The sequence below is a fragment of the Agelaius tricolor genome, unplaced genomic scaffold, assembly GCF_023055355.1.
Source record: "Agelaius tricolor isolate 1412-34295 unplaced genomic scaffold, bAgeTri1.0.p SCAF_11, whole genome shotgun sequence".
In the NCBI taxonomy this organism is placed as follows: Eukaryota; Metazoa; Chordata; class Aves; order Passeriformes; family Icteridae; genus Agelaius; species Agelaius tricolor.
In genome coordinates, this window is record NW_027269271.1 from 21235594 (window position 1) to 21247731 (window position 12138).

A 12138-nucleotide genomic window follows, 5' to 3' on the forward strand; every position below is an offset into this window, starting at 1 on the left:
TTCAGAAGTTTCAGTCCCAGTGTTTTAATATACAATAGTGGAGGGACTGCTGGGCATCTCCTTTCCTGTCCCTTTCTGCTCACTGAATGTGCTGCAGTCTAGTCTGAAATAGAAATAAATGGATTTATCTGCACTGCTCATTTTAGTAACAACCTCTATTCTAAACCTTATTCCACGTGCTGCTGGGATGACTTACTGATTGGACAAATTGATGGTCCAAGCCTAAAACAACAGAAAGTTGATATTTTTCTAATGTAGTTCATTCTCCACCCTGGTCCTGACCTGAGAGGTTGTGTCCCTGGCACATTTTTGAGTCTCTGACATTTCAGGCAGCCTGGCAGAGTATATGTTCACAATCAGAGTTAACTGGGGAAACTCTGCTGTAGAGGGAACTTTAACACTGCTTTGCTGTCTTGGCACTTTCCTTTCTACAAGCCCTTTTTGTTAGCTTGTCCCAGATGTTGGCTGTCTGCCATTCGATGCTTCTCCTTAGCAGACTTTGGCCAAGGACCACTGAGTCTGGGAGCCTGCAGGTCAATGCAGAACCAGCTTTGTCCTTTGAGTGAGCCAGCCCCATTGCATGCTGTCTTGGTGGCAAGGACTCATCCCTTCTGCCCTAATCTGTCAGCCTCTGTCTCAGCTGCTGCTTGCCTTCCCTTTGGGCCTGCTGCCTGTCAGTGCAGCAGCCCTCCATCCTCCCAGATCCACTCCTATTGAAAATCTTTAAACTGTAGGAGCTGAAAGGATTTGACATTTTCCAGAACACTTGAGCTCAAGTGATAAAATTGACATAGCTTTAATAATCTGATCAAAGAGGCTTTAGCTAGCACCTTTTGAAGGGTCCCAGAATCCTTTCCAAACAACTCTCGCGCTAACGCTGCTGTGACGTGCGGAGAGCGAGCGTCTGTATGTGTCTGTGCACACACTCCTTGCTCTGCAATAACCTTGCCTGCTAAAGCTTCAGTGCTGCTAAAAGTCAGTAAACCCCAAAAGAAATTACAGGAAATTCTTCAAATGTCTTGTTCAGTCTTTCCAATAATGTTAATTTTTGAAAGTAGAGACCTTTTCTTTTAAGGTAGTTTATTTCACCGAGGTTCAGAAAACAAGACAGTGTTTCAGGTGGAGAATTCCTAGCTACCTTTTTTTTTCCTCTCTCTCCTTTCCTTTGAGATTCATGTGTGATAAATAGTTTCTGTCCTGCCATTTAAGGAGTCTGAATGCTCTGTGTGCTTGTCTGTGTAGAGGGGTTCTGTTAAATTAATTGATAACAGGGATCAGAGCTAGAAGCCTACAGAAAAGGAGGGGGAAGGGTTTCTCACTGTCTGGCTGCTTCCCACTCCACTGCTGAGCCATGATATATGGCGACCTAGCCCAACAGGCTAAATTGATTCATCTCTAGTTCCTGTTTCTTAATCTGGAGCTAAATTGGTTTCATTTTTCTTGTTTTGGGTGGTGCTTACAGGAAGTTTTTGGCAGCATCACTTTACTCCATTGTTTGTAACTTCAGTTTTTGCCTTTAAATGTGAACATTATTGATTGGCATGTTAAACCTTGTGTAGCATCTGATTAGCATTTTTAAAATTGTCCAGAAGCACGTGGCTTAGCACCTGTGTCAGCTGTGCTCTCTGGTTAGAGCAGGGGCTAATAGAGTTAGCAGTGATCTGCCTATTGATCCTTCTCTCATAAGAATGACGTTCCTTCCTCCCCTCTTCCAAAAATAAGTCTAGGCAAAGAGAATAGTGTAGTTTTGTTTGGTTTTTAATCCATTAATACAGTACACTGAGCAGTTCTCCTTTTGGCACGCAGCTGAATTTCTTCACTTGAATAGGTTTAAATTAATCTAAACATGGGGTTTTGTGGGAGAGTTTCTTGCATGTAGAACAGCTAGATGGGGTTTGGGGTAAGTCTGTGTTTTTTGCTCTGCTCTTTCTGCTGTGCCAGATCATCACTAACTTGGACAAGTTGATCTCATTTGTGTATTGTTGAACTTCAGGTGGCAGCCAGGGGTAGTGGGAGACATGGTGCTGTCCCAGCTCTCCTTCCCAAACCGTGAGGTGTCTCAGCTTTTTTAATCTTGCCAGTGTGAGGTGTCCGGAAGAGACACTGGGGTGCTGAAGGCTCTTGGGGAGAGATGAAGGAGCATCACACTATCTGAGCCCTGCCTGTCTGCTGAAGACCCCAGCCATTGCCAAGGCAAAGCTCAGCTGGTGCAATGCTCCTTTACCTCAGCTCGAGATGCAGCTTTGCTCAGAGAGCAGCTGGTCCCTAATTGCCCAGGCACCCTCCCTGATGGCCTCCACTGACGTCGGACTCTCAGCAGAAGTGCTGCTCACAGAGAGCTGCAAAAAGCACCTTCCCCACAAAAAGTCTTTCTCCCTGCCTTGTGAGGGTCTGGTGCCATTTTGAAACTGAGGTTCCCTGGGGTTAAAAGCCAGCATCTTAATTCAGAGTGCCAATGTTCAATTTTGCTTTCTGCTACAAGACTAGATTGCAGGCCAGCGAGAGAGTCTGGGTTAGTGGCCCACTGGGTCACCTCCCATTTGTTTTCCTCAATTTTGTGTTGTCATAAATTCATTCCAGCCCGTTGTGGTTGATCAGTTTATCTCCGCCGGGGCAGGGAGCGCTGCGAGCATGATGTATGGCACAGAGCATTGTAGCCAGCCTCTCCATGAATCACTCCAGCTGTTTGGTGTCAGCCCCAAAGCAAACAGGGCCCGGCCGCTGAGCATTGACTACGATGAGCTCAGTATGGGAAGAGACATGACGTATGAATGTTTATTTAATAATTCTCTAATATTTCCAACGGAGTGTGGCTGTGCCTTCTGGGAGGGGTGAAAGGGGGGGAGGTTGAAGAGGGAAACTCTAATCTGCTGGGGTGGGTCATAAATCAGGCAGACAACATCATTAATCAGGGATGGGACAGAAGTGGAAGGAGGTGGGACTGAAACTGCCATCCTCGCTGGGAAGGGGGCTGTGCTTTTTTTTTTTTTTTTTTTTTTTCAAAAACAAATCTTGTTTCTGATTCTGCTTGGCCCCAGCCACGCTGCCCGCATAATAGCAAACCCGGACACAAGGCTGTTTAAGTGAGTATGCTACCTCTGCTCTGAACCTTGCAATACAAGCCTGCCAAGCATTAAATCCCTTTATAATTATCTTCTTTATATAACACTTCATGCTTATCATGCTTCATTGGATGAGACACTTGTTGGGTTAAAAAGAGGGTTTTAGAGACAAAAAGCAATTGTATTTGTTTTATTTCTCCTGTCTCTTCTTTCTTCCCCTTCCCCCCCACCTCACCGCTTTCCAGTCCAGCTGTTTTGAAACGTTGGCTCTGGAGGGGCTCTGGTGCAGTAGCACGAGGAGGAGCTTCAGTTAAAATTAAGCAAAGTTTAGATTGGGGTCCTTGTGCACAGAGAGAGGCATGTGGGAGCAGTCAGGGAGGTAGCAGTGTCTGCTGGGGAGAGACCCTGCTCCCAGGCAGACCCATCCAGGCAGGAGCAGAGTGTGAAGCCAGAGGATTAGCAGAGGCCTGAAAGGGAAGGAGCCCTTTCATAGCAGCTGAAGCTGGTATGTCAGAGAAAACAGAAGCTGTTGAGAATTCACACCATAGGATAAGTTCTACCCAGCCCTTCTCCACAGTGTCACACCATTAATAGGCTTTGATGGGAGACAAGAACATCTCATAGCAAAGACAGAATTAAAAAATTAACTTGACTCATAAATGAACCAACCCTTTGTGCTCTGCTAAGCTGAGAGCAGGATGCTGCTGGTTGGTTCGGTACTAGAACAGCCCACGTGAACTTGGGAGAGGATTCAGGACACTGAATTGAAGTGTGGGATTGCCAAAGGCTGAGAAAGAGCTGCTGGGCTGTGCTGCTTGTGTCCAGATTTTTATCTTTATTAGATTTTACTCCTTTTGAGTAATTCAGTAGTGTGTAATACTGTATTAGTACTTCGTACTGGTGTTCAGTGCTGAAAGGGTATGGAGAAAGATGCTTCATTTCTTTATGAAATGAGGCTTTGGCATTACTTCTTCCTCTGGGATGTGACAGTGGAGAGCAGAATGCTTGGATGTGTTCCTTTATTCTGCTCCCTCTTTTAACTGTTGGAGAGAAGTTGCATGTGCCAATAATGGTCTCAAACATTATAACCACTGTGCAAACTGAAATTGTATCAGTGTCCGGTTCTTCACTGGCCAGTGGTTAAAAAGGCTCAGTGAGGCAGCCTGTGACTGTACAAGCTCAGACCTAGGGGTAGATGTATCTCTGTTTAGTGCAGTGTTGTCCAGAAGTTTGGTCTAATTTCTTGCCTTGAGGCAGTTTTCTATAGATTTTGACATCTTCATATAGGAAGAGACTCTTACTTCTGTTGAACCTGTGATGTTTTAAAGCTGAAGCATCTGCAAACCCAAGGGGTCTTCTGGCTTCAGGGGCAGTAGGTTCTGCATCCCTGCGTAACTGGTGAAAAACCCAGGATGGAATTTTATTCCTACGTTGGGGGTGTGGTTTAGGCATCTTGCAATTTATGTCTCTTTGCCTGCCCCTTCTTTTCTTTTTTCTTTTTGTAGTTTCAGAAATGCTGTTAACTTTAATTTGTAGAGTTGCTTCCTGGGAATGAAAAATCGATGGGGGGCTATCGCAGTGTGAAATTCGACTGTCACTATTGAGCTATAGAGTTACCAAGATGTCTTAGAAGGTAAAAAATAAATCGTGGCCCAGCAAGTGCTCAGCTGTGCTATTTCAAAGGGGATATGAGGCTGATGGTCTGTTAGAGGGTACTTCAGTTAGATGGATGATGATTCCCTGTGAAATATTGGAGTTATTCCATAGGTAAGAGAAACTTTAGCTTATAAAACACAAACAGCTGCCTTCTAGCAGATGAATTCTGCCCTTAGATGTGTGAGCAACTTGTCAGAGAGAGGACTTGTCCCTAAAATTAGCCTGTTTTGTTTAAAATTATCTCTGATGGAGCATTGTGGATATTGCCATGTTCCTTCTGAAAATACTTTGAGGATGTGACTGTTTTTTCACATCCCTTAGCTATGCTGCAAGAATTAAGAGGCAGGGACTGATACTATTTTTTTAGGAAATGTTTGTGTGGTGCCCAGATGCTCTCAAGAGAAAAGTAACAATTATCTTTATGTAGGTTGCACTCCCTGTGTTTAAATGAAAATGTTCCTTTGAAGAGCAGAAAAGGGATCATGTTGTGCCCTATCCTCTGCTAGTTTGCTGTCTCTCTCCTGCATCTGCTGAAGGGCAGCACTGGCTGCACAAGCCAGCTGTTTGCTGATGGCGACAGGGCTACTGCTTTCCTTGGCACTCACTAACTGCTGTGGCAGGACTCAGTAAGTGTTTGTGCTGTGCCAGCTGCTGTATTGACAACAGGATGGTTGTAATTACAGCTCTTGGTAGTTTATGCATTTCTTAGGCTACAGTTAGTAAGTAAAATACAAAATAGTACTTTAAAAAGGACCGGTTTTGTTAGTTCTCATTAAACCATGTCTGGGACAACTGTAAAGTGGGTAATTATTTCTCTTACACTTGCATGCACAGTTGCAGGACCACTGAGGGGTGCTTACTGCTGCAAGGAGGAGTGTTAAGTCACATTTAGTTGGAGCTTGGTAAAGATTTCCCAGGGAATTCAATGACAGAAAAATTCATTGTGCTTTCATATCTCCTTCGCCTCTGTAACACAGAACCCAGCACTGTCTTTACAGAACCAAAGTAACAGCAAGTAATATAATTAAAGTAGTTTAATATCCATGTTGATTTTTTGTCCTCACTTCAGTGTCAGTGCTTTTCTAACCTTACACCCCACTGCTACAGGCACTTCATCCTGTTTCTCCATTATCTTCTTTCTTCATTTTTAAAGATTTTGCTGCAAAAAGCTGTTGTTTCCCACACAGTTGCATAAGTATTCCTGCTTGTCCCTCAGATAGCCAGCTCGTGACCTGTCCTTCCACTGCTCTGCTGGTTTCCTTTTCTAGCTCTGGGACCACAATTGGTTATATGATACTGATGTGCCCTGGCCTCCTTTAATAGCCTCGTGTTTCTTTTTGAAGGCACGATTACCTTAAATGATGCTAATTCTGATCCTTTCTTTCCCTGTAAAGGAAACAGCAGCAGTGTAGAAGTTCTAGGGCGGCAGCAGCAGTTGTAGGAAGCTGTCTGGAGGATGTGTTATCGCACTGCCCTTGGGTGCCTCCAATCAGCAGTCATGAATGGAGGTTCTGGAAAGCATATCACCTCCACAGTAAAGCCCTTAAAAGGCTACAGATGAATCCAAGTGCTGCTGTAGTAGCATAGATATTTCCTGTTTATTTCAGGCATTTGGATGGGGGCCATGGGAGTAGAAGACATTTATTTAATTGCTCACAGAGGCTGGCTGAAAGACTCAGCTGCATGTCCAACCTTCTGAGCAACTTTCAGCCCTAGGAATTTGCTATTCCCCTTTCATTTCATGGCTATTTTATAATTTTGTGCCCTGATCGTCCAACCAAAGCTACCAATAATCCCAGACCAGCTCCAGGCCACAGTAAGATGACAAGTTACAGCTGCCATAAGTCTTGCAGTAGAAAAATAGACCTGCCTAGCTATACATGGAGCTTGGTCATAATCCAAACATGTTTACTTGTGGATCGAGGCAAGTGTCTGTAGGCTGGAACCTTTAGCCCGCATGCCTCAGCAAGGAGAGGAGCTGCATTTTCCATTTCCACCTCCTGACTTTTGTGGCCCTGGCTTGTATTAAGATAGAGACCACAATGCACTTTCACAGATCTGTTAGAAATACAGTTGGGGTCTCCAGGAAGAAGGATATGTTTGAAAAGTGAATAGAGATATTAACACATTAGATGAGTCATTATTTCTCTTTCGGAACATTGTTTAGAGAATCATTTTCTGATTCAGCCTGTGCTGCCTCTACAAAACCTTGCTACAGCAAACCACTTTTCCGTAGCATGGCTTTTTTCTTTATCACCAAAGCTGCTCCAGTAAAGCAATGGGATTGCATTTATTTTCTCTTTGGAACAGGGAACATAGTCTCTAAATCTAATCAGAATGACCTATGCATTCTTTCTCCCAGCTTTCATGTCGAACCATAATTGCTCAAATGGCACATTTAAAATTTTGGCGCAAGCTCAGACTTTCACTCGCCGCCTTTTTAAATCAGTCCCAGTGGCCAGTGGATACTGCATAGCCCTACAAATGCATCTAAACATGCTGACTCCGAGGCTCCTTCCATTCTGAATGATCAGCAGTGCCATCTGTCTCTGTTTTGATTGGGGCTGGGCACATGTGTCCCAGCAAAACATGGGCCAAAAAAAGGGAAGAGAAAGAGCCAGCGCCTGAATTTACTTCCCGCTTCTGTAAAGACATTGTTGGGTTCTGTGTTATGGAGGCGGGGAAGATGTGAAAGCAAAATTAATTATTCTGTCATTAAATTCTTCAGGGAATCTTTACCCAAGCTCCTACTAAATGCAGCTTAAAACGCCTTCTTGCAGTGGTAAGCTCCCCTCAGTGGTATTGCGGTGGTGCATGCAAGTGTAAGAGAAATAATTCCTCTGTGGGGAAAAAAAGAGACAACATTTTTGGTTTGCATCAAGATGAAATTAGTCAGAAGCAAACTCTGAATTTGGCAAGCAAATGCCAGTATTAACAAGTTGTGCAAGCAAGTATAAAATAGAGGCGCCCATGACTGAGAGCGCCTCAGAATCATGTGTGTGTGCCCTTGCATGCACCCTGCTCCAAATTCACAACTTAGAACACGGAAATTAGAATGGGGAACATTGCATTATTCATAACTTGGCAACCAGAAGCCAGGGCACTTTGCCAGAGTAAACTATTCTCTATAATCACAGGTGAAGCAACATTCTTTAATATCTTACAATACAAAAACATACATTAATCAAGGAAAGAGGGCTTTTTTTTTCCTAGAGGACAATAAATTAGCATCTTTGCCAATTTCCTCAATACATGTGACAACGTTTTACAGGATTATAAGTCAGCCTCTTTAAAGGAGGTTAGTCTAAAAACAAATAAACCAAATAAATGAGATTTTTAGCTAAATAAAGGGGAAGCCAACTCCTAAAACGTTGATGTCTTGCCAGGAGATTTGCTTTTAGCATTGGCAGTCTTGTAGACCCTTTAGAGGATCTAAACTTCACTTGGTGTGATTTGACATGGCTTTTCTGTAAACAGCTTTGCTGGGCAGTTTTCTACATCAAGGCATGCAAACCCCTTCTGCTATAACCAGCTCATCTAGTGAAATAAAATCTCAGTACATTGTGCCAGTCTGGTAGCCCACATGTTGTGGGGTGATTCACAGTCAATCTGCCACCAGTGCCTGATGCTGGGCTTCTTCCAGAGACTTAAGATACTGAAAATGCCTGAGCTGTATCTGTTTTCTTTTAAAGCCACCTGTCACTTTTCTTTTTAAAAACTTACGTGTCAGTTTAAGTGTTTTGCTTGTTAGTAGCAAAGGGGCTTTTTCAGCTTTATGTTATGTTCTTGCACTCCAGTCAGTGTAAAAGTCCTTTCAGTCTGTGGATCTCCCACTGACTTCAGTGCTGCTCACCCACATCTGCCAAAATAAACTCCCTGTAACTTTAGCTCTCGTACTTGCTGCAGATGATGCTTGCTAAATTGAAAGTGGGGGCAGATTATTTCATCAGATTGAAAATGAAAGCAGTTCTTATCCCAAGAAACATAGGGGTGTTTACAGTTAGTGTTTGAAACTCGGGTAGTGAGGGAGTTGTGTGTAAGACATTGTATGAGTGAGAGTTGAGACAGCATCACTGTGCTCTGCCATTCTGCAGTGCTCCCGGGTGTCACAGAGCTGGGTACAGCATGTTACAGGCTAATGAAACAGGGTCTCTTCTCTGAAAGAGTTGCACTCTCACCCAGATGTAAATTTGCTATGACAGAAGGCTTGCAATTGCATGATTGTGCATTGATGTTGGGGTTGTTTTATCAGGTCTTCAAGATTTGTGCCCCACAAAGCAAGGACTACACCAGGCTTTCTCTCCCGCAGTGTAGCAGTGGTTATGATAATTGCCATCTACAGCTGAGGTTGGACATGGCCTGGGGCAATTTCTTTGCTCCTGGAATCTTACTTTAGCTTGACTTTGCCTTCAAAGCATCGACCAGTCTGTTTCTAATATTTATGATGTGTAAGCTGCTAGTGACATGACCTCTGCCCTTGGTGTGCAGGGAGGTGGCATGTATGTTCTGCTGGGTTCTCCACGTCGGACAAGGGAGGATAAAGGCTTTGTTTAAAAATAAATACATCACTTTCAGGTGTGTCAATGGTACTGTACATTTTCCTCTCTGACAGTCTGTGTTTACAGGCAGAGGAAAGCAAAAATAAATGTATGAGGAAGAGAGAAGGTCAAAATATCAAGTGTCAAAAGTAGCCCATGAAATTTTATTGGTGGTGCATTTAATCAGTGCTAAGTGTTTTTTACAAGGTACATACAAACAGTGGAATTGTAAAAATTTATGGAATGCTGTGTACAGTGTAGCCATTTATGAAGAAAGGAAAATTTATATCCAGTTGAAATAAACCAAAGGGGAATGTTTTATGGAGACTCCTCAACAGCAGGATACATCAAATGTGATCTGGATAATATGTGGATGGGGTATTTGCAGGGGCTTCTTTGAGGCGTTTTCCTGCTTCTTCAGCAGCTAACAGTTTGCATCTTTCTGTGGCTCCCAAATAGGCAGGATGCTGGATGCAAGGGACAGGGTGGTGTTTGTGTTTTTATGTACAGTGAAAAGGAAACACAAGTGAACAGCTGCTACTGGTATCTGTGGTACAAGGTTCTCACTCTTGGGCTTGCTCCAGTACAGCTGTTTCTTGAGCAGCCCTTAATACCCAGCTGGGAAGGGTTAACCAAGGCCAATCACACTGACATCAGCATTTTTTTGTTTCCTTTTTGGTCCAGTATTTTGTTGATGATAAAGCACAGACTTAGTCAATTGAGAGATTCCAGAGCTGCAGAATCAGAGATAATTTAATTAACAGAATTGCTTGTGATTGCCCACTGGGACAGCGGGTAGGAATTGCTCGATTTAATTTGGAGAAACAAAGATCACATGCATGCTAATGTTTAACAAATAACCAGTGTTTGGGTTTAAGTTTTTTAGCAAAGAGGGGGGTGGCCATTTCTCAGGGGAGATTTCTCAGGAGGCGATTGCTGCTCAAAGCTACAGATAGGTCCTTTTTCCTCTACCATTGTGTTTCTGTGCACTTCTTCTGGCCTTGTACCTGCACAAAGCAAGGATTTTCTCAGAGAAAGAAAATGTTCTTATTTTCAGTGCTCAGGAGAAAATGCCATGAGTAGTGGAAAAATATGTATTGGGCACAAAGACTGAAAATTATCACATGCTGTCTGCCCAGTCTCACAGACCTGCTTCCTGATACCCAGCATCCTCAGCAGTGGCTGCCAAGGTGTGGAAAACTTAACCACGAAGTCCAGGGAGAAGTACAGGACCCAGCTTCTTCCACAAGGAGCCCTCCCTTCCTGTTTTTGCTCTTGTATAAGCATTCTCACTCAGGCTCCCCTGTGTGTGGTGTTGTCACAGTGAGTCTCCACGATGGAGGTGCCCCTCTTGATACATCCTCAGCCAGAAAGGATAGTTCAGGTATTGGGGAGGCCTCTCACACCTGCTGGAGAAGCCTGAGCACTGGGGCTCAAGGTATAGCTCTTGGCAGCAGTTGTGCTCAGCAGGTCTCCCTGGAGGCTGATAAATGACGTTATCCAAACACGTCAAATCAGAGCGCTGAGGCGCAAAATTGTTAAGAGTCCTCCTGCATCCAGCATGAGGTCAAGGCAAAGCAAAGAGCCAATTCCTTCTCCGTAATTCCCTCTGCCTCACTTGGCAGGGAAGCTTGTACACAGCCTTCCCCTGTCCATGGCACTTGGCTTTCTGACCCTCGCTCCACCCTGGCGTTACCCTGTAAAAATTCTGCCCAAGGCTGCTCCCAGCTGTGTCCAGGCAAGCGCAAACAAGGTGCACACACAAGAGGGAATCCTGAGGGAGTTCCCAAGATTGCTGCTGCAGGAAGAGTTGCTCCTAAGCGATGCTTATCTTTAGGATACAAGCAGCAGGTTGACGGTAAAATGACACTAAATGGAATGGCATGTGTCCCAAGTACGCTGGCCACCACGGGAGCCAGACACATGGGAAGTGACTCTCGTCTTTATTCCATCCCTGGAGGTAGTTTCAGTTTCCTTTATTTACTAATGTTCTCCCTATTTCCCTTGACCTCATTTCCTCCAGCTTTTCCGAAGCAACCATGCAATTATCGCTCGCTTTGGGTTGACCCTTGGCTGCCACATCCCTTGTTGCTGCTGCTCTGAGAGGTTTTCCTGAAATCTCAAGTGCAAAATGTTCACTTAGAGCCAAAACTCCTATCTCTCATGTGAAGTAGGAGCTGTGTCTTTATCACTGTGCTGTGCATCAGGATTTGTCCTGTAGGCTTGCTTGGCAGGGAGAACATGGAGTTTTAAATTCTGTCATAGCTGAGCTTTGATCCGTGCTGGGAGGTATCGCAGTGGCTAAAGCTCCCTCTCTTACCAATGCACCCCAGTCTTGTTAATAAATGTATATTTAACAATGTCTGGAGCGTATGAAGTGATAATAACTAAATCAATACCTCCCACATTGATTGTCCAGGATCCCTACAGCGTGACGCACGCAGCGGTGTGGTAATTTTCCAGCTAACTAGCACCCTGATCTACAGCCCTCCTATTGATTGGCCATTGTATCAGGCAGCCTCTGAGCATTATTGCTTATACCTCTATTCAGCCTCCTTTTCTGATTCATTCGTTTATTACTGGACAGGTGCGATTATCTCAGAGACTTTCCGAAATTGGCCAGTGGGGGTCAGCTGTTTAGGTTTCTATAAACAAACCATTTTCTATCTTCTCTAGTCGTTGCAGTGGCAATTTTTTCCTTTTCAAGTTTTGACTGTTACTGGGTTGGGACTGGGGATGAATGGGCATTTGTTTGTATCTGTTCAAGGAATCAACTTTTCCCTTTCCTTTCTGAGTTGCCCACCCATCTGAGGAGAACAGGTAGCTCCACATATGGTAAAAGGAGAATTTAGCAAGGGTTGCGGTTCTGCTTGCCACCTGCT

At 44.1% G+C, this 12138-nt stretch overlaps 1 protein-coding gene across 4 annotated transcripts in view; it reads left to right on the forward strand.

Annotated features, from left to right (window-relative positions):
• The window catches only part of RNF220 (ring finger protein 220), a 210267-nt gene that overhangs the window by 184323 nt on the left and 13806 nt on the right, over nt 1-12138 (forward strand). The gene's annotated exons all lie outside the window — the stretch shown is intronic.